Source organism: Bidens hawaiensis, unplaced genomic scaffold (assembly GCF_021521415.1).
Source record: "Bidens hawaiensis isolate Kalapana, Puna unplaced genomic scaffold, B.hawaiensis_p1.1 tig00025374_1, whole genome shotgun sequence".
NCBI lineage: Eukaryota > Viridiplantae > Streptophyta > Magnoliopsida > Asterales > Asteraceae > Bidens > Bidens hawaiensis.
In genome coordinates this window covers 184,696-194,630 of record NW_027494048.1, presented here as the reverse complement: position 1 = coordinate 194,630, position 9,935 = coordinate 184,696, and positions in this window count along the sequence as shown.

Sequence of the window (9,935 nt, the reverse complement as noted above, 5' to 3'; positions counted from 1 at the left end):
TGAAAACGTGAAATACTCAATCTTTACCTCGTTGTTCTTGCTACAAAGTCTCGGTTTTTAGATCAATATGTTGAGAGAGTTGAAGGATTGATGAATGTTTGTTTAGAAAAAAGAAAATAATAAGGAATGGGGAACCATGGTCCGATCGGACTTGATAGGGGGGTGGGGTGGGACCCACCTCTCCATTCTTATCCACACATTTGGATTCTCGTAATCCGGATAATGTTTTGGATAATCTGGTTCAGTTCGTTTTTCGGTTAAATGTTTAATTCGGCTTAAAACGAGGCTAAAACGGTCGTTTTTTCGGCTTAAAAATGAAATTTATATAGAACCGATTTAAAAACTTCAAAAACTTAAACCATGACTTTCATTAACTTAAAACATCATATTATTAATAATTGCGCATCTTTTTCGGCTTGATCGATCATCTCTTGCTCGGTTTGGTATTGAAGGTTTCGTTTAATGTACCGACGTACCATTAAATCGAAATTCTTTTTCTGTGCCGTACTTTACTTATCCCAAAGCATTAATGCTTCGTAAAATCACTAAATATTATAGATATCGTCTATAATTGAACCCTCGATTTGTTCGGGTTTCAATAACTATCGATCGATTAATCGCATATTCATTACGATGAATTATATATTCACGTACAATCAATACAGTGAACCATGTATTCTCATATAAATACTATGGTAATTCATGTACCCGACATTAAATATGACGTAACTATTGTCTACCGGTTAGGGTATACCGGGTTTCGTCGGAATCGTTACATTCTCCCACCGTTAAGAAATTTCGTCCTCGAATTTTTACACGCCCACTATCCCCTTCCGAGAGAAAGGTGGGGGGTTTTTCCTTCAGAATTCACCCTCGCGTTACCAGGTATAATCTGATCATCGCTGTGAATTCCACTTAATCTTAATCAATAAAGCTTGGTATGTCTAAACTGTTTGGTTTTCCCGTCTACTATCTCTACGGAATTATTTATGATATCAAGTATATCTTCTATGAGTACCTCCATTACTATTACTTTCGTTGCCTCATCGCTTAGGTACTTTTCAATCCGAATACATGGCAAACATCATGTATAGTACTTAGCCCCTGGAGTACTTTAATCGATAAACTAAATGACCAATCATGGAGATAGTCTCATGAGGTTCAATATATTAAGGAGCTATTTTCGGTTTTGCCAAACCTCATATCACCTCTCTAAGGTGATGCCTTAAAATGCCTTGTCACCTCCTTCTCGTGACAATGGTTTCCTTTGAATGTTGGCATAAATCCTTGCCAATCTCGCGCTGCTTTCAACTTATCTTAAATATTATAAATCCGATTGGTTGTTTCTCGAATCAACTCAAATCTTATGGCTTGAGTGACGCCCATTTTCAATTTAACAATTTGGTGATAATTACTTCACCCATAGAAAGCTTCAAGCTCTCGATGCTTCCTTCCCCGCCTTCCAATAATGGAAGTAGGATGACCATTTCGATCTGAGATCATTGAAAATGGTACTCCACGATGAGATACTATTTCATCATCATGAATTTGGGCGAGAATTCATTGTGGTAATCGCCATGGATTGGGATAAAATGTGAGGATTGGTTAATCGATCCGCGATTACCCAATTTACATCATGCCTTTGATATACCTTGGGAATTTGTGTCCGAAATCCATTGTAATTTTATTCCCACTATCATTGGCGAATTTTCTGTCGTTGTGGCATTCCCTAAGGTTTTCGGTGTGCAGCCTTATCTTTTGCATAACTTAAATACTTACCAACATACGTACCCATATCTTTCTCCAAACTCGGCCATTAATAAAATCCTTTCAGATATTCGTATCATCAATAGTCCAATCCGATCCCGGATGTATGGAATATTTCAATCTATGCGCTTCGTCCATGATTAATTCTCGAAGGTCATGGAGGGTCGGGATCCAAACCCGATTTTTGAAATAGAGAATTTCGTCCACGCGCTGTTCGAAATTCTTCTCATTGCCGTAAAGTCCCTCCTTTTCCAATTGTTCCTTTTTCAACGCCTCCCGTTGAGCGACTCGGATCAGGTCCGAAAGGTTCGACTGGACTATCATCCCCAGCGCTCGCACTCGCAATGGCTTAACCCGATCTTTCTTACTCAAGGTATCGACTACAACGTTAGCATTGTCGGGGTGATAACGAATGTCACAGTCATAATCTCTTAACAACTCGACCCATCTTCGATGAATACGAGACTGCGGTCTCTTATCATCTATAAAATTTGTACATTTGCGTCGTACAAAGGATTATGAGTTGGGTAATGCTAAGAATTCTTCAATAAACCGCTGATAGTCTCCGGCTAGTCCTAAAAATTTGCGCATTTCCTTTGGCGCCTTGGGTGACTACCAATTTTAATGGTTTCTATCTTATTTGAATCTACGTGAAATCCTTGTTGCTTTACAACATGACCAAGGGATTATGCTTTCTGTATTCAAAATCACATCTCGAAAACTTCGCGTACAACTCCTCTTGCTTTAACACTTCCACAATTTTCCTTAACCGTCGTTCGTGCTCTTCTTTACGTTGCAAATATATCAAAACATCATCAATGAATGCTATGACAAATTTGTCAAAATAAAGTTTACAGACTCGGTTCATGAGTTCCATGAACACTGCCGGCGCGTTTGTTAACCCGAACGGCATAAATAAGAATTCATAATGGCCGTAACGAGTCCGAAACGCTGTTGTTGCAACGTCCTCCTCTTGGATTTTTCATTTGGTGATAACTATATCTAAGATCAATTTTCTGAAAATAAATTTCCCCTTGCAGTTGGTTAAATAGATCATTTACTTCGAAGAAGTGAATACCTATTCTTGATCGTCACTTTATTCAATTCTCCCTAATCAATACATATCCTAACACTTCCGTCCTTCATTTCCCAAATAACACTGGTGCACCCCATGGTAACTAACTAGGTCGTATCAAACCTCATCCAAAAATTCTTGCATTTCAGTTGGTGCAAGTCGGTAAGGTGTTTTAGCAACAGGGCCAGCTTGAGGCATTAAATCGATTCTGAATTCGACCTGTCGGGTTGGCGGTAATCCAGGAAGTCCTTCTGGGAGAACTTGTGGAAATTCGCGTACCGCTGGGATATCTTCTATATGTTTTCTTTTAAATCTGTGGCAATCACGTTTGTTAAATACACCACGTCTTCTTGACGTAAATATTATACCATCTCAAGATGAGATTAGAGTGGTAACATAATACCGTACACTTTTCTCTGTATCTAATCGCTTCATCGTCCGAAAGAGAGCTTCTAATCATCTTCTTTTCATATTTGATTTCAGCTTCATGTTGAGTTAGCCAATCCATGTTAACTATTTCGTCAAAACTTCTTAACTTTACTGGTCGTAGGTCAATAAGGAAAGGATTAATCGTTCAGAGTAATAGGATAATTCCGAACAATTTAGTTAACCATTAGGGATTTACCGTTAGCGATTCCACCGTATGGGGTTCTATAGTTTCACTAATCGGTATCTTTCCAAATGATAGGAGGTTAGCAGGAACTAACTTCTATCGACGATCGTAAAAATATCGCTGAAGCCCATTGATTTAAAACTACAACGTACTTAATACCACCTTTGGATCATGGCGTGCTTTATTCGAATTACTCACAAAAGCACGCTCCTTGCTTGATCCGAGGTTGATGCTTGTCTTGAGGTTCGTCTTCCAACGACACCTTGGTTCAACTTTGGGCAATTTCTCTTGAAACGTTCTGTACTGCCACATTCATAGCAAGTGCAACTGTTTGGCATAATTTGATTTCTTTGGATGGATTGTTATTGAAGCTGTTGGGTTCGGAGTGGTTGTACACGAATGGGTTGGGGTTGCCGGTCCACATGGCTTCAATTGGTTCTACAATTGGGGCATTACGTCCATCTTTACCACACCTGTGGCCTACTATCACTCGACATTCTTCTTCCTGCCGATAACCATATTTTCCACATTTCGGGAAGGATCCTTTATGCGGTTCATGTTTTCACACCAGAACTAGTCTTAGTATAATTCTGGGTTGTAGGGCATACCTACTTATTCACAAGTCTATTTTGCACTATACCTTTATCATTTCTCTTCTTTAACACTCGACGTCTCACCTAACGTCCTTCCATTCCGCTTCCCATAAAGTCAAATATATCAATGCTGGTTTGTGACACAACCCTTCTAAAGGTTGTATATTTTACAGGATTGACTATACTCCTTATCGATGGAGTTAGTCCCCAATATAGCGCTCACTTCGTTTAGTTTCAGGAGTAATTAGACATGTTACCAGACATGACAATTCCTTTAAACGATTAGCGCGTTCTAAGTGATCAGCACACAACATTTCTATCTTCCATGGCTCAGTTTCCAATCTCTGAACTTAATTACTCGAATAAAAGTGCTCTAGCCCAAGAATTTTAAATTCCGACCATATCATCTGAGTAATAATTTTCTAACTATAATTTTGTACCATCGTGTTCCATCACTATACAACATAATCTACCAACATATCTGTAGCGTATTTCACTACACAATGTTCTGGACTCTTACCAATATCCTTAACCATTTCGATCTTTTCTATCCACTCGCTAATCTATTCCTCTTTTTACCATCAGTAAACTATTATTAATTTCCTTAACACAACCAACAAACATATCCCTCATACCGGATCTAATTCATTACGACTACTATTCATGTTTAGTTTATAACTAATACTTGTAGTCATAATAGTATTCGGTGGGACATTAACACTCTTAGTAATAACACTAAGAATTGAAATATTCATAATCATGTGATTGCTCGATCTATAAGTCTGCGATCACATTTGCATAAACACTAGCAGTGATCTGTGATACGACATTCGGTATCATCATCTGCTATCTTTAAGCAATCAACTGAATCATATCAATCTCCATCATTGGAGTTACTCTTTTATGTCATTCTGCCGTACTCATCCCGTACGCAGTAATCAATACTAATCTCACCGTATAACTCGTTACCAGCTCAATCATATCAGCAGGTACACATACACACCAAATATTATCATACATATTACACATACCAGTATCTAGTATATATGTCCCACAAATATAATATCATAAGGACTTAACCTGACATCGGTTAACGTTTAAATATGTTTCATAACCCTTGTCACCAACTGACATATAGACCTTTCTCAACACAGATTAATGTTTACTATGCTTGATTTCAATATCCTTCTGCATGTCAGCATAACCGATACATGCTCATCGTAAGCACCAAACGATTACGTACCACGGAGTTATAATATCCGTGTCTATTTGTACATCTGGCATACACAGTATACCACCTACGAACGAATAACCAACTATGCTATAATGATTCCAACACCTCTTTGTGTATGGGTAATCATTCTATTCGAGTATACATGGGTATAGGCATCTAACGGTTGTAAGGTTAACATAGGGAGTTGCAAGGTTCAAGGTAATCGCGCAACATGGGTTGCCTTCAGATATTATCAATTACTATTATGGGAAACTCTATCGCTTGCCCAGTCAATGTCCTCCGGCGTTCTAGGTTCACTAGAATCGGTAATTCTCGATCTGGAGGTGGTATGACTCATATGTTTGAGAGTGAGAAATACATATATATGTTTCTATATATTATTTTCATCTGCTCATTCATTATCAATTTTTTTTTTTACCTTAATGGGATAAGAATGGGTTCAGGTACAGGGCCGTCCGTACGTGAGGGTCGGTGGTTCGGGTGAACATAAGGGATTATTAGGATATACGGTACCGGTGTTGGTAGGGTAAGGGATTTATCAATTTTGGTTGAGAGTGACGGTTACTAGATATTTCTGGTTAATGTCAGACGGGAGATCTAACTTGGTACTATCATAACTATGGCCCGATAAGTCAGACTCATTATCAACCGATGCTCTAGAAATTTCAGCATCCTCGGTACTTTTATTATTTCATCCCCTGGTTCCTTATCCGGGTCCCATTTCTCAATACATGTACCCACAAGATATGTACATATATATATGTATACATATTAGCACGTATAAATAATATTATATACTTTACACATATGTTGCCATTTTTACCTATTAATGTACCCAGTGACTTCCCCTGAATTTCCCTCGTGCAGACAAGTCTGTTATTATATTCCGGACCATAATAACTCACTTGTCCATCCAAGTTCATCCAGACCTCGTCACAATAAATTATTAGTTGATATTCAGATCCTATAACACTTGAGCTACTGGTTATATTTTAGGTATCTTTTAAAGACATCCTATTCTTTTATAACCAATGGCTCTGATACCAAGTTCTGTAACACCCCGTGACCGCAGCGGAAACGTAAACGGGATGCGACAGACACCTCTGATATCAACCACATTGTTTATAAAGAAAACCGAATGCATTAATATACTTCAAAATTACATAATCTCGTCTTTCATTACCGGCTAGGTGATACACACATCATACAAAACGATTCATAATTCTATCTGTTATAATGTATCCTAACGTCCAGCACGCAAACCTTACACACATCAAGCACTTAGCACATAATCAATCACTTTATCTTAGTTGTACCTGAAAAGCATGTGAGAAAACGGGTCAACTACGAATAGTTGGTGAGTTTCACTAATTTAAATAAACCATAACAAATCATTATAATAATCATAAATAAGCGATGTAATTATGCTAAGCCCACAAGTGAGAACTCTGTTAATCCCCAAAACATATCGATTAACCTCCGGGAACTCTGTTACCCCAGAATACTTCCAATAACCTCTGGGAACTCTGTTACCCCAGAAACACATTTAATAACCTCTGGGAACTCTGTTACCCCAGAAACACATTTAATAACCTCTGGGAACTCGGTTACCCCAGAACACATTTAATAACCTCTGGGAACTCGGTTACCTAAGAACACTGTTTCCAGATCCCGTCACTATATATTATTAGTTGATATTCAGATCCTATAATACTTGAGCTACTGGTTATATTTTAGGTATCTTTTAAAGACATCCTAATTCTTTTATAACCAATGGCTCTGATACCAACTTCTGTAACACCCCGCAACAGCAGCGGAAACGTAAACGGGATGCAACAGACACCTCTGATATCAACCACATTGTTTATAAAGAAAACTGAATACATTAATATACTTCAGATTACATTATCTTGTATTTCATTACCGTCTAGGTGATACACACATCATACAACACGATACATAATTCTATTTATTATAATGTATCCTAACATTCCGCACGCAAATCTTACACACATCAAGCACTTAGCACGTAAGCAATCACTTCATCTTAGTTGTACCTGAAAAGCATGTGAGAAAACGGGTCAACTACGAATAGTTGGTGAGTTTCACAATTCGAGTAAACCATGATAAATCATTATCATAAAATAATACTATTATCGATGTAATTATGCTGAGCCCACAAGTGAAACCTCTGACTATCACACACAACCCCCGTGGCATATCCCCCCGCCCACGGACCCGTGGCATATCCCCCGCCCACGGAACTGCCCCAAACCGCTATGTCTAACATTACATAGCAAAATATATATAACACCCAAAATAGACATGTGCAACTGGCTGGGAAACATCAGCAAATCCATGCCGGACCAGTTGGGTTTGTCAGACCAATAGCACTATCCACACTCTACCGGCTTTCAGTTAATCACTCGTGTTCCGGGGCCTTAGAATGTTAGCAACTCAGACAATTACCATCTTAGTACATTTCCGTACGATTCCCGTACAATAAAATATATATAAATCCACGCAAATCCATGCGTTCAGTATGTACTTAAACATTTCAGTAAAAACATGCTTCCGCCCCGAGAAAATATTCGAAAACAGTTCAGAAAAAGGGGCTCGTGAAACTCACCTTAGCACATGCAAGCAGGTAACGACAATCATTATCAGTTAACACGTCCAATCTGTAATATGATTCCTACGATCGTTACTATACACTCATATTAATATAACTTTAACCATATCAACCGGTACATCTGGGGACACTGTTAACCCAGTACCGTACCCGTTCCGGGGGCAATGTTAACCCAGAAACACTTCTCCGGACTCAGATTGTGATGTCGTTTAGAGTTCAACAGTCAAATTTTCTAATAGCTTGTTTTCCCCCGTTTTGCGTGCGTAGCACGGTTACCCGTTTTTATGTTTCAAAAATGAGTTTGGTCACACACGACCCTAAAATAGTGGTTGACTGATAATTTAGTTTAAGTTGTGAAATTAGAGCTCGGTTTAGACGCCCCGATTGGCCGCGGGACCCGTTTCCGTCTTTAGTGCACCGGAAACTGTTTTATCGGGTAAAATTACTCAAATCATCCGAATTATTTTCGGATGATTCATTTTTACTTGTTTAACTCGATTATATGAAAATAGTTCATTTTTAGGGTTTTTATACACCAGTCAGCTCGCTTAAGCGAACTTCACCGGTTTACGCGTTTTAACTTTAAAAGTTTGATAATTAGCACAAATAATTATCCGTTTAATCTCGGATCTTGAAATTTTGCACAAACCACTTTTTGACAGTGGGGAATTTTATAAAAATATTTCCAGAATTAATTTTATATTTAAAATTTATTTATCTATTTTTAAACACCATTTAAACACTAAATATGTCGTAAATACCAAACGATCTTAGAAAAATCCCAAATTTTTCCTGGATGTCCCCTGCCATCCACATAGTACCCTGTAATTTTTCCAGAACCAAAATCTTCTTTTACATGCCATTTTCACTAAAACCGAGCTAGAAAACCCTAGAACTCGTTTAACCGAAAAGCCTACTTAGACTTCTCCAACGGACCTCAAATTTTGTGTGTGACTTATACATGATATAAAAAGCTTATCTGAAATTTTCCAGAATGTTTCATGATATTTAACTATTTTTCACCTTTTTTGGCCAAAACCGAGCATTAAATTCACCAAATATTCATCATTTATCCAAAAATTACCAAAACTTCACAGAACTCATATTTTCATGTGTTTAACACCCTGTAAAATTTCATGACCTAACTCTAAAGCATCAACAATCTGTCCAAATTTCCAAGACCGAACGTAAACCGAATATACCTTTCGTTTTCCGCCACTACAAGCTACAAACTCGTCTTTCCGCCTTATCTACCACTAAATACAGAACCTACAACCAACATACCACAATACCAAGCAAGTTACACTCACGATCAAGCCATTTCTTTCATGGTTTCGGTTATGATTCAAAAACAAGGATTTAACCGTAAAAATTCGTTTTTGATTCGTTTAACTCCTTTCTTGGACCAAGATCCCTTGTATAACCCGTATACATCATTTGATCATGCAAGAATCAGTTTTCATCATTGAAACCTCATTTTCTTGCAAATAACTCGAGAAGGGAAGATGAAAACGTGAAATACTCAATCTTTACCTCGTTGTTCTTGCTACAAAGTCTCGGTTTTTAGATCAATATGTTGAGAGAGTTGAAGGATTGATGAATGTTTGTTTAGAAAAAAGAAAATAATAAGGAATGGGGAACCATGGTCCGATCGGACTTGATAGGGGGGTGGGGTGGGACCCACCTCTCCATTCTTATCCACACATTTGGATTCTCGTAATCCGGATAATGTTTTGGATAATCTGGTTCAGTTCGTTTTTCGGTTAAATGTTTAATTCGGCTTAAAACGAGGCTAAAACGGTTGTTTTTCGGCTTAAAAATGAAATTTATATAGAACCGATTTAAAAACTTCAAAAACTTAAACCATGACTTTCATTAACTTAAAACATCATATTATTAATAATTGCGCATCTTTTTCGGCTTGATCGATCATCTCTTGCTCGGTTTGGTATTGAAGGTTTCGTTTAATGTACCGACGTACCATTAAATCGAAATTCTTTTTCTGTGCCGTACTTTACTTA